Source organism: Vicugna pacos, chromosome 10 (assembly GCF_048564905.1).
Source record: "Vicugna pacos chromosome 10, VicPac4, whole genome shotgun sequence".
NCBI classification, from domain to species: Eukaryota; Metazoa; Chordata; class Mammalia; order Artiodactyla; family Camelidae; genus Vicugna; species Vicugna pacos.
Genome location: NC_132996.1, coordinates 53,112,812 through 53,124,226, shown reverse-complemented (window position 1 = coordinate 53,124,226; position 11,415 = coordinate 53,112,812).

The window sequence follows — 11,415 nt, the reverse complement described above, 5'->3', positions numbered from 1 at the left end:
GGCAGCGTATGTGCTTCTGACAAGCCCTGGGTAACTAATTTTTCCCTAAGGCATTCCAGGAGAGAACTGGTGAGGAGATCACCTTGAACAGTGAAAATGTCTCGACTATTTTGTATAAATGCTAGCTTTCTTACAGCAGGCTTGCTGGCTAAGAAGTACCCTGACTATGTGTTTGCCTCTCTCTGGAAGGCAGAATATTTTGAACTCTATGACACCACTGATTTCATTTACAAAATGCCCGCTCAGGTAGGCGAGGTTCTGCAGGAGTACCCTGCTGACCTCTCTCTGCCTACATGGGATGCCTAGAGTAAATACGACCATGCCCAAAGTGCCGAGAGGTTTGTTCTTCTGCAAGTTAGTAGAGGAATGAGCAGTCAGTCTCCTCTCTTGGGAAACAGAGAGGATGCCAGGAGCTAGATAAGAGACTTCTTTTAGCTATTGGCTCTTATAGCGAGAAAAACTGATAAAAAGTGTCTTTGAACAAAAGCCTCAGTTTCATTGAAATTGTTCATAGAAACTCAAGAAGAATGATGTGTATCATATGAGGTTAGACACTCCGCTTGCATCCAATATGCACGGGTCAGCAATCGAAAGGATGCTGTGAATAGAAAAGCACACTCTGTATCTCATCAACTCAACTGGGTTTGCACAAGATGGTCCTTGCATTCAACAGCGAAAATAATTGGCTTTTTAGGCAGTACCTTGGGGACAAAATGAAGCATGCCCCCGAAGAACGTGGGAACAAGGGTGCACACCAAGTAAATCAACACTAAATAGGAGAAACCAAAAAGTCTCCCAGGTTCTTTCTGAAACACAACACATGATACCGGTGCCTTGGGAGCTTACCCTGACCCAAAAGAAATTTTCCTCAAAGCTATCTGCATCCTTCTGCTTTGAATCCTTACTCAACAATCTGTTGATTGACAGCACGGCTCAATGTCTAGTAAAGGGGCCATCCGGGCACAGGTAGGAGTTCCCTTTTGTTGTAAATAATCACATCGGCAGCCTAGTTTATCTATCAGTCTCATGTGCATTGACTTAGTGAGTAGCCATCACTTTAAATCTGGTCAATCCTAAATCGGCTGACAAAGCCCAGCTTCTGCAGCCCCACAGGCGGCAAGCAGCACATGTTCAAAGCCGCTGCTGCCTACCACCCAAAAGCCTTTCTGTGGCTTATTCCTCTCCTTTGCCACTGTTCTTCCTCCATTCTTTCACCGTTGAGTGAAAGGTTAACTTCCTTTACTGGTTTGACTCATAAGCAGTATCCATGCAATACGAAAAGAGCGAGTTGATCTCTTTGACTTGTTCAGTGGAAGTCGAAATGGTTGTTTAGCAAAACAGGCAGAGACGCAAGGCTAGACTCAAGGTTAACAGTAACACCTGTGGCTAAACTTTTTAAAGCCACAGACCCCTTTAAGAATCTGATAAAAGCTATGGGTCCCCTTTCCCTTAAAATGCACAATCACAAGATTTGGAGTTTGGGGTGGTCCATGAATCCCTGCTATAGACTGCTGTTTAAGAACCCTGACCTCATACCAACCCATGGTACTGTAGACGGGGAAACTGAGGCTCTGTGACTGGCAATGACTAACCCAAGGTTACACAGCTAGTTACAGGCAGAAGCAGAATTAGCTCTTTAACATCTTCAAACCAACATTCATATGACCAATTTTTTTTCACTGTGTAACAAGTCATATTGACATCAAGTACACACAGCAATAATGTGGAAACCAGTCAGTTCATTCTGCTTGGGTACCAGCCTCTCCTGAGGCATAGAAAGGCTCAGAAAAGATCTCCTCGCCCAGCTGACCCCGATACTCTAAGCCACACTGCATCGAGTCACCCAGCTCTTCAGCCTTTGTTCATAGCTTTTAAAATGTGAGCTGAAAGAGGGAAACAGAGCTGACCAACCCAACACGGAGAAGATTCCAGAAGTTACCAGTGCTTCCTCCTGCCATCTGAACTACATTATGCAAACTTTGGGTTTGTTCAGTGATTTCAGTCAAACAAGTATGAGATTGTGGAAAGAAAATGGCCAATTTTTCTGAACCAACTAGGCTGGTCAATGAAAACAGACCATCTAAGGGAACCAGGAAGGCTTCACCTAAAGCAATTTTTCTGCAAAATATTAATTAACAATTCCATGATGTTTTATATTCCATAAAGTGCTTTCAGGTACATAAATTAACTGAGGAAAGAAAAATAAAAGGGAAGGAGGGAGTAGCAAATCCTTTACATTAAATGGTTTATTTCCAAAACAACTCTGAAATAAAGACCTCTCTTTTTAACGGATGAAGAATCAGACTCAGAGTGGCTAATTACTTCACACAAAGTCACAGAGTAATTAGCAGAGCCAGGATTCAAATCCTGAAATCTGAGTACAATCTTACTTTTCTAGATGACAAATTAAGGTTCTAAGAGCTTAAGTCACTGCTTTTATTCATCCAGCTCCTAAGTGATGGTGCTTATATTTGAATTCGCATCTTTAGATCCTAAAGCAATCCTTTCATTCCACTGAGTCAGTGTTTCTCAATATTCTCTGCAAAGCACCTAAATGAGAACCACCCAATCGCCCATTCTTTGAGAAAAATAGGTCTTGAGTAAGGATTCTCAAAGTGTGGCACTTGGACCGTCAGCTGAGAACACTGGGTAGAAATGCAAGTTCTCAGATGTCACCCAGGACCTAATGAATCAGAAACTCTGGGGGTAGGGGCCAGGAGTTTGTGTTTTAAGTGCTCCAGGTGATTCTGATGCCTGCTAAGATTTGAGACCAGTCATGAATCTAGTGGCGTTCTTTTCCCTTAACCCCCTCCCTGAGACAACTCACTTACACCTGAATCTTTTCTAGACAGAACAATTCTAACCCATGTAACCTCACCTTAAAATCATTGAAAGCTATTCACTGTTTAATCTCAGTGCATCAACTTTGCAAGGCTCCAAACCCTGTGACATTTGATTATACCACATACTTTCACTAAAATGAACTAAGTAGCTTATTCTCTTAGAAAAACCCCCTCCTCTGCCTTCAGAGGGTCAGCCCAAATGTCTCGTTTTACATGAAGTACAAACCCATTTCCAGGGATGAAGAGAAAAGCCACCCTGAATTTATCTTTTTCATCGAGGAAAACACCAAAGCTGTCAGTCATACCGTGGGAGCAAGAGAGGTTCTTCGTCTCCTGCTGCAAATAATGAGGTTTCCAGACAAGAAGTGTGTGTGTGTGTGTGTGTGTGTGTGTGTTTAGTTCTGAAAGCAGTGTTTTATTCTAGTATTTTAAAATAGTCTCTTTCCCTCAATGAGAAATCAGAGGACCCAAGAATCAGCTGAAAGAACTGAACCCTGAACACGGCCTCAGGACTGTTTCCTAATGCAGAGGAAAAAGCCTCGCAGCTGTATCATTTCCTGAGGAATATCTCACAACTCTAAAAAGAATTTTTAATGGAGATGCTTAGATTATAAGACAGTTTCCTCCAAGACAACCCACCAGGGTAGGTTGTAAGGCTTTGTTTTGAGCTGAGCTTGGCAACACGACGTTGATGTGTGGGACTTTCACAGTTTACTTATTTCTTGGTGGGTGGTTTGTCTTACGACACTAAATATTCTTCTCAAGCAGGTGTCGGCTGGATAGAGTAAAACTAATTAGGTTGATTTTGGGAAAAACCGAGCTGATAAAACGAATTCAGACTGTGTCCACCTTCATTATTTCCTTGAATTACACAGCGTTCTAACAAGGGGTGAAAATGTATGACTTTTCCCGTTGTACGCTGTATTTTATCATGGAAAACACAATCAGTGGTACCAAATGCAAGTATAATGTTCACTGGTTAAACCAACACCATCTTGCATCTCCCAATTTATTGCTTAGCAATTGAATTTACCTGGAATCCGGCTGTGGGCGAAGCTTTCACGAGGAATGATGCAACACTGCCACCATGTGGTTCCCAGATGAAAGTGGCAGAGGCAGAAATAATAACCATCTCCATTAAATAGGCGCACGGCTTCCAGGGCCTCCCTACACGCTTAACCTTTGCGTTTTCAGCTCAGAATTCAGCTGGAAGAGGAAAGACGAGGCCTTTTTCCAGACGGATGTGGTGCATTAGTCAGACAGTGCAGTAGCATCTGGGTAATCAGGTACCCTTAGGAGCCCCCATTTTCACCTCTCGTTCGATTCATTCTATTCTCTCTCTTTACCCTGTTCCTTTCTTGTTAGTAGCTATTATTTGACTGCAGATTAATCAGTTTCCATGCCTGTCCTGAATCTCAGCTTCTGGCCGTTTCAGGGTGCCCCCAAGGTCCCACTTCCATTATGTTTCCCTAGGTAACACTGAGCCCAAGTCCAACCATTAGGAACCCAATCATACTGGTCTGTAAGAATGAAAACAGCTGGGGGCCTGAGTAGAACTCTTTTTTTTTTTTTTTTGAAGTATAGTCGCTTTACAATGTTGTGTTGATTTCTGGTACACAGCATAGTGATTTAGTTATATATATATTTATATATATAACTGTGATTTATATATATATATATATACACACATATTCCTTATATTTTTTTCAGTATAGGGTATTGCAAGGTATTTGTTTTGTTTTTTTGTTATCTTTTAACAAGGTATGGTACATAGTTCCCTGTGCTGTACAGTGGGACCTTGCTGTTTATTTTATAAACAGTAGTTAGTATCTGCAAATCCTGGACTCTTCAAGCCTCAGTTTTCTCATCAATAGACTCAATACATAAATCTCTACCTCGTGGGGATATTAAGAGGATTAAATGAGATAGTGCATGAAAAGATGTGCAAGTTCGTGGCACAGAATAGCAAATGGAAGCCCTCCACTGCCTTCAACCAGCACACTTCTGACGAAGAAAAATCTGGTTGCCCTTTATTTTTAAAGGTTTCCCCATATTATTAGTGGCCCAACTGCATGCCTGAGCCAGGCTACATCCTCCATGTCCATGCTATTTCTAATTCTGAGGTGAGAATGAGAGAACTTTGCTTTTATAAAATACTGCTTTCAAAACTAAACACACACATACTTCTTGCCTGGAAATCTCATTATTTGCAGCAAGAGATGAAGAACCTGTCTTGCTCCCACGGTATGACTGACAGCTTTGGTGTTTTCCTCGATGAAAAAGATAAATTCAGAGTGGCTTTTCTCTTCATCCCTGGAGATGAGTTTGCACTTCAAGTAAAACGAGACATTTGGGCTGACCCTCTGAAGGCAGAGGAGGGGGTTTTTCTAACAGAATACTCTCATTTGCTTGTCTGCTGGGATCTGCTTGCCTGCAGCTTCAGTCAAACCATCATGCTGGCCCTCCCAGCTCGAGCAGACCTCGCCTGAAGCAATCACCCAGAAGCTTTTCCCCTACATTCCTTCCACCTTGGGAGGCACTGCCTCCTGCTGACACCTGTATAAATGGAGGTCTAACTTTGGAACTTATGGAGAAAGCTGGGAAATGTTCATTCCCAGAGAATTTAAAGAAACATAAAACACACCCACGCTGTAGCAGGATCAATATTCACTTACTCTATACTCAGATGTGCGAAAACAAATAGCCTTTTTATTCCTCTGTAATTGATCTGACTTCCCTCGCAGGCCTTCACCCAGCTGCTGGCAGGAGAAAAAAATGAAATGTTTGTCCAGCCTAGTGATTTAGTCTTGGTGGTATCCCGTCTCGGCTCGGAGGACTTGGATACACGCTCACTGTTTCAGAGTTGGCCCCCACTCTTCCCCTGATCCTCCTAAGGTGGCATCTTAGAGTCTGGAAGGAAGAATGTGGCTGTGTGACCTCGCGGTGGCAGAGGGGAGATGGCCGGGGTCCTTGAGATGTTGGCTGGCATCTGCCCTGAGGACCCCGGGGACATGAGCATGCGCCCTGGACATTCTGCCCATGCCTCTGAGTCAGTGGCTGGCATCACTCAGAGTCAGTGGGTTGAGCCTGATCTCTGCTCTTGCTGGCACAGTGGACATCCCCGTGAGGCCTGGCCAGGAACCCCTGCCCTGCTGTCCTCAGCCACCCCAGCTCCTCTGCCCACCGAAGACACCCCTTTCTGCCAGACTTCCCAGGCAGGCTCCACAAAATTCAGTGGCCGGCCTGGGGGCACGAGGAAATCCTAAGTCCCTTTCATCAGTGGTTCAGAAGAGCCAGGCCCTCATCTGCCTAACCAGGCTGTGCAGACCGGTGACCTCTGGTGAAGCTGCCCACAGGTTGCTGCAGAGGCAGCCTGTGAAAGACATCTACGCCCAGGATCCCAGCTCGCTGCTGGTGTCTTACACACACACACACACACACGCACACAACACACACGTGCGCGCTTCCCACCTCCAGGGCTCAGGCCCAGAAGAAAGATCTCACCCCCTCCTTCACTTCCTTTCTCCCCCTCCTCTGTTCCCAATCCCCTCACGCCAAAGGGGTAGACCAGGGGTTTTCCATTTCCTCTACAAATCACCCTTTTTCTGGACGTCAGGCCTTGTGCCCTGCCTGTCCTAGGCAGCAGGAGGAGCGTCTGCACTTGGAAACCCTTGATGCGGCCTCCTCTCAGTGTGCTAGGAAGGAGAGGGAGCAATAAAAAGGAGTCCGAGGTCTCTTCCTCTCGGGAAAAATATCTTCTCTTACTGCAGAGTCAAAAATATCACTCTAAATATCGAACCTGGAGTATTAAATCCTCTCTCTTTGCAGCCCTCTTGTCACCATTCTAAGAGGGAGAAGGATGCCTCAGGTGAACTCGGGGGAAGATTATGTGTAGGAAAATGTAAAATTAAAAAAAAAATTCAAAATATCACCTCGTGGTACTACCCCAGCTCTTTAGTTAATTTCTCCAGATCCTTCCTGAGTCCCTGCCACACCCTCAACATTGGAGAAAGCAACACGGGAAGAGCCATTGGACGGGGTCACAACCTCAGAGACCCTTCAGTCTAATGGTAAGACAGACTCCTGAATAATCAAAGGGAAGACCTGACTTGCACAAGTGGATGGTGAGGACAAGAAAGTGCTCCAGCTGGCCGTTCAGAAGGCACTCTCTCCACCCCGGATTTCCCTTCCTCCTCTCTTATCTTAAGGTTTTTTGTTGTTTTTTTTTTAATCACTGCTTGAAAGAAAAGCACTGAAGCAGAGAGAAAACAAGCAAGCCACTGCAGGTTGGTGTCTGCAGACAACCCTATTGTCAGGAAAAAGTGATTCCACAGGGGACCAGGGGAGTGGATGAGGACACCTCCTGGGTCTCAATTTTGCAGATGCAATTTGTGCCCATAATTATTTTGATTATTTCACGGGTCACGTAAGGCTTTACCAAGCCAACAGCCACTAATTAAATGCTATGCAAAATGTCTCATTCCTGTGCAGGCTTCTATATGCGAAATACAGTCCACTGGAAAATAAATCTCACAGCAAGAGACTTTTACCTGTCTGCTCTATCTTTGGTAAGAGCTCTTATGTGAATGGTAGATGTTGATTCTTTTTTTTTTAAAGTCAGCCTTCGTAGAGAGAAGATTTAAAAGGACAGAACTAAGTATTGCCAGTAATTACTCTGGATGGTGTGTCCGCGTTTGCATGTGTTTCTTTGTGCTTTGAAGATTAGCATCAACATTGAATAAGCCAAATAGAGGCACGAAAAAGTGTGACATTCAGAAGCCAAAAATCTCAGGTGATGCTGTTGCTGGCAGTGTAAGGGTAAATACAAATTAGAAATAAGGAAAAAAAAATTAATTCTCCCTGAGGCAAAGAAAATGGAAAGACGCCTTCTTACAACTCCCTTTTTCATTGAGGATTTATCTTAAAAAACCTCATCGTTTGTCAGCGCTGTCTCTGCCTCCTCGAAATGTATGTAAATCTTTCCAGAAGCTAAATAAGCCTCTTGCCAATTTTACAATCCAGGAAGGTTTCCTCAAGGACCAGGGAGCCATCTCTTTGAAAAGAGAATCATCAAGAAAGATAAGGGCCCCTGTCTCCTGGTTTCCTGGGAGGACAGGAGCCTAAGCTCCTGGATTCGTGTTGCAGACTTACCTCCTGTCCTGAAGATAGGAGAAACTGACTTTTCCCTTGCATAAAGGCAACTCGCGAACACAGATGGTTATCCCAGTTATAAGGTGAATGTAGGATGAGCTATGTGTGGCCAATAGGGCTGTCAAGTCCTCTTACCTGAAGACTCATTATCCTTTATCTTGAGACCTGTATGGAATGGGTTGTCTGCTTGGTTACACAAAAGCATGGGATTTCTTCCTGTCTCTGTAATCTCTAAATGGATCACCTGTGAGGTGCCTCACAGTCTGGTTTAATACTCACTCAGTAATAGAACTGCTTCTTTCTAACCTTGTGGAGAGGTTTTCTGGGTTGGCAGGAGGTTTTGTTTCTCCAATGTGATTTTTCCTTGCTACTCCAAACTTTCTGTATTCAATATTTATTACATTTGTGATTTAAAATATTTTAATATTATGCCATGGAATTAATGTGAGAGTTGAACCCATCTGAATGGTATTTAGTTGGTTTGAATTGAAAAACAAAAAAGAAATTAAATACCAGGAAGCAGGGATAATTCTGGAATATTCTGGATAATTTTTTTAAACATGATTGAGTAACTATTACAGACCTTGATTTCTCTCTCTGAAAAAAATGAGAATTATGTAACTCATATATTAATCAACTACAGATTTGGGGGGGATGTTTAAACATCTTTTCAGTATGTCCCAAAGTGCAGTGAACATCCGGCTTCATCCCATACCTCTAACTCCAGGGCCACCTGTCATCTATAAAAGCTTTCCGGGGGTGGAGTAAGTCTTCTTTTGAAACCTATTGCTCTCCTGTTAAGGAAAAAACAAAAACAGTTCAGGACTTTCCCAGTGATTTCCAAAGTAAAGATACACAAAGTTGAAAAAAAAAAAAAGGAGTGTCCTTGACATTGGTATAAAATCACCACCCTACCTTATCTGCATTATTCTATTTCTATCAGCAAAATATTCAGAGAATTGATCATTGGGCATGTTTGGGTTTTTTTTTTAATTACACATATATTTTAAGTCCTAGATATAAACACTGTTGCTTACATTTAAAGAATGCCACAGCAATGAATAATGGCCTTATAACAAAGATCAATAATACCTTCTATTGCATTAAATCTTAGGCCACCCTAAATTCAAAACCAGTCATGCTAAAATAACAATGAATAAGAGAAACAAAAGGCTATCAGCTGTCTAAATCTCTACATGAAAGCTCACAGGAAGACCTAATGAGGTGGGAAGCCCCATGAAAAGAGCAGTAGGATCCACAGGCAGGGCCACTACTTTCCCGCCGGTGCTATCTGGTTCCCTGGCCCAGTGGCATTATCTCGCTTTTGTGTTTCTGTAAGACGGCTTGCTTCTAGGAAAACGAAACTTACCCCTAAGATTCTGTTGGTTCCCAAAGCTCACTCCTGATGGGTCCATTTCTAACACCTCATTTGCATATGGTATGAAAATGGAAACCTAAAATTCTATAAACCTATAGGTGTAAACCTATAGACGGGGTCCAAAGCTTGGAGTGTTAACTCCTCCGCTGGCATAATAAACCTGAGTTCTTCAACCCTCCGAGTGTTGCTTGGTCTCTTGCCAGGATTCAGGTTGCTGTAACACTTTGCTGTAACACTATAGACTAAACATCATATATATCTTAAAAAGTATATTTTGTTATTTACACTATTTAAATTAAGATTAATTTTAGCAGTTTAGCACTTAACCACTAATCATACAAGAAGCCCCCAGATTCCTCAGATCCCATGACCTGAACATTTAAGAGCATAGATTTTGAATCAAATAGATGTGGCTGAACAGTTAACTAACAGTGTGACCTGGGTCAAGTATTTAACCTCGCTACAAAGTTTCCTCAGCTGAAAGTTGAGTTAGAATTAAATGAGACAATACCCTTAATAAAGCGTAGCCGTTAGAAATTGTTACATAATTGCTCTATCCAGCCCTGTTGCTCAAAGTTCTTGTCTTCGTGGTTGCCAGTACCTCAGTTTATGACCTTGGTAATTTGTTGTCGTTGTTGTTGTTTTTAAAAAGAAAACAGGAGAAGTTTGCAAAATGCTCTCACAAATTATCATGTAACCGAAAGCCAATAAAACTCAGCCTGACTTTCAAGTAAGGGACAGATTTTTTTGGTTTGCCCCTTTAAGAAGGCAGAGCTCCGAGTCCACCACTCAGCCAAAAATAAAATAAAAACCCAACTGCAGCTCACTCCTATCAGAGAGACTTATAGCTTTCAACCCAATTTAGCATTCTATGGTACAAATCAGCATCATTACAGACATGTTTCAAATTAATTAAAAGAGATTCCTTTCCATCCAAGGTATAATCAAGGCAATTTACTTCCAAACATAATCAAGAAATTATATAAAGGAAGATTAACCATATGAAGAATTTTTTCATGTGTGAAGTTAATTGATTTTCATATCTTTTTTAATGTTTCAAATAAGGAGTCTAAAAGACTGGGTTTTCCAAAATATCTCAACCTGGCAGAGTTTTGAAAAACTCTTCAAAGGAGATCACACTTTCCACCAAAAAGAGTTCCCAGGCTATGGGGGGCAAGGCGGCACTTGGTGAATTTGTTACGGGCCTGCAGCAGCTACATTCAGAGCTTCCTGGAACTCTTGGCCAGAATTTCTTTGAATACTCAGAAGAGAGCAAAAAGAATGATGGAAACAGGTTCTTCCAGTAAAGCTTGGAGCTATGTATTTTAACAGTCCAGGTAGGGACAAGACCATTAGCAGCACTTAGACTGGGAGAGCAAGAGAGAGGAAAGACTGCTGGCCATGTTTGCTCATCTTCAATTCTCTGGGAAAACAAAACAAAACAAAACTGCTCACCTGCAATATTCACTTCCATAAAGAGGATTGGTTCTCTCTATTGAAAACCCAGTAAGAGGCTTATTAAGACAAGTACACACAGCTGCCCCCAATGCAAATAGGGATTCTAAAAGGTTTCCCCAGTCCCAAATCTCTATGCTAACACTTCCATGGCCCCTTAAATTTACTCCCGAGTCACCCTAGTGAACGCCCCTCTGACATAAGAATGTTGCAGGAGGGCAACATTATGGTCCCATGAGCAGCCATCACCCTGACTGCCCAATGTCTTCCCCATTAAGAAGAAGTATCACTTTATCATACCCTTCCCCTCACTCCACTGAAAGATCTTGTTAATAACTAATAAAAAGCTAACAGTATTTGTTAACAATCTTTTGTTCCCTGTTTTTGTTTTTTGTTTTTTTTAACAAAGGAACTGAAAATGACCATTTAAGCTCTGGTCAGCACAGGGCTACCAACATCACTACAGTGAGTTGACATGATCTCAATTGACATCTTGTTAAGACTGGTTCAGCGCCCAGACTCTGGAGTCAGAGCACCCAGGTTAGAATCCCAGCTCTGCCACTTGCCAGCTGTGTGACTTTGGATGAG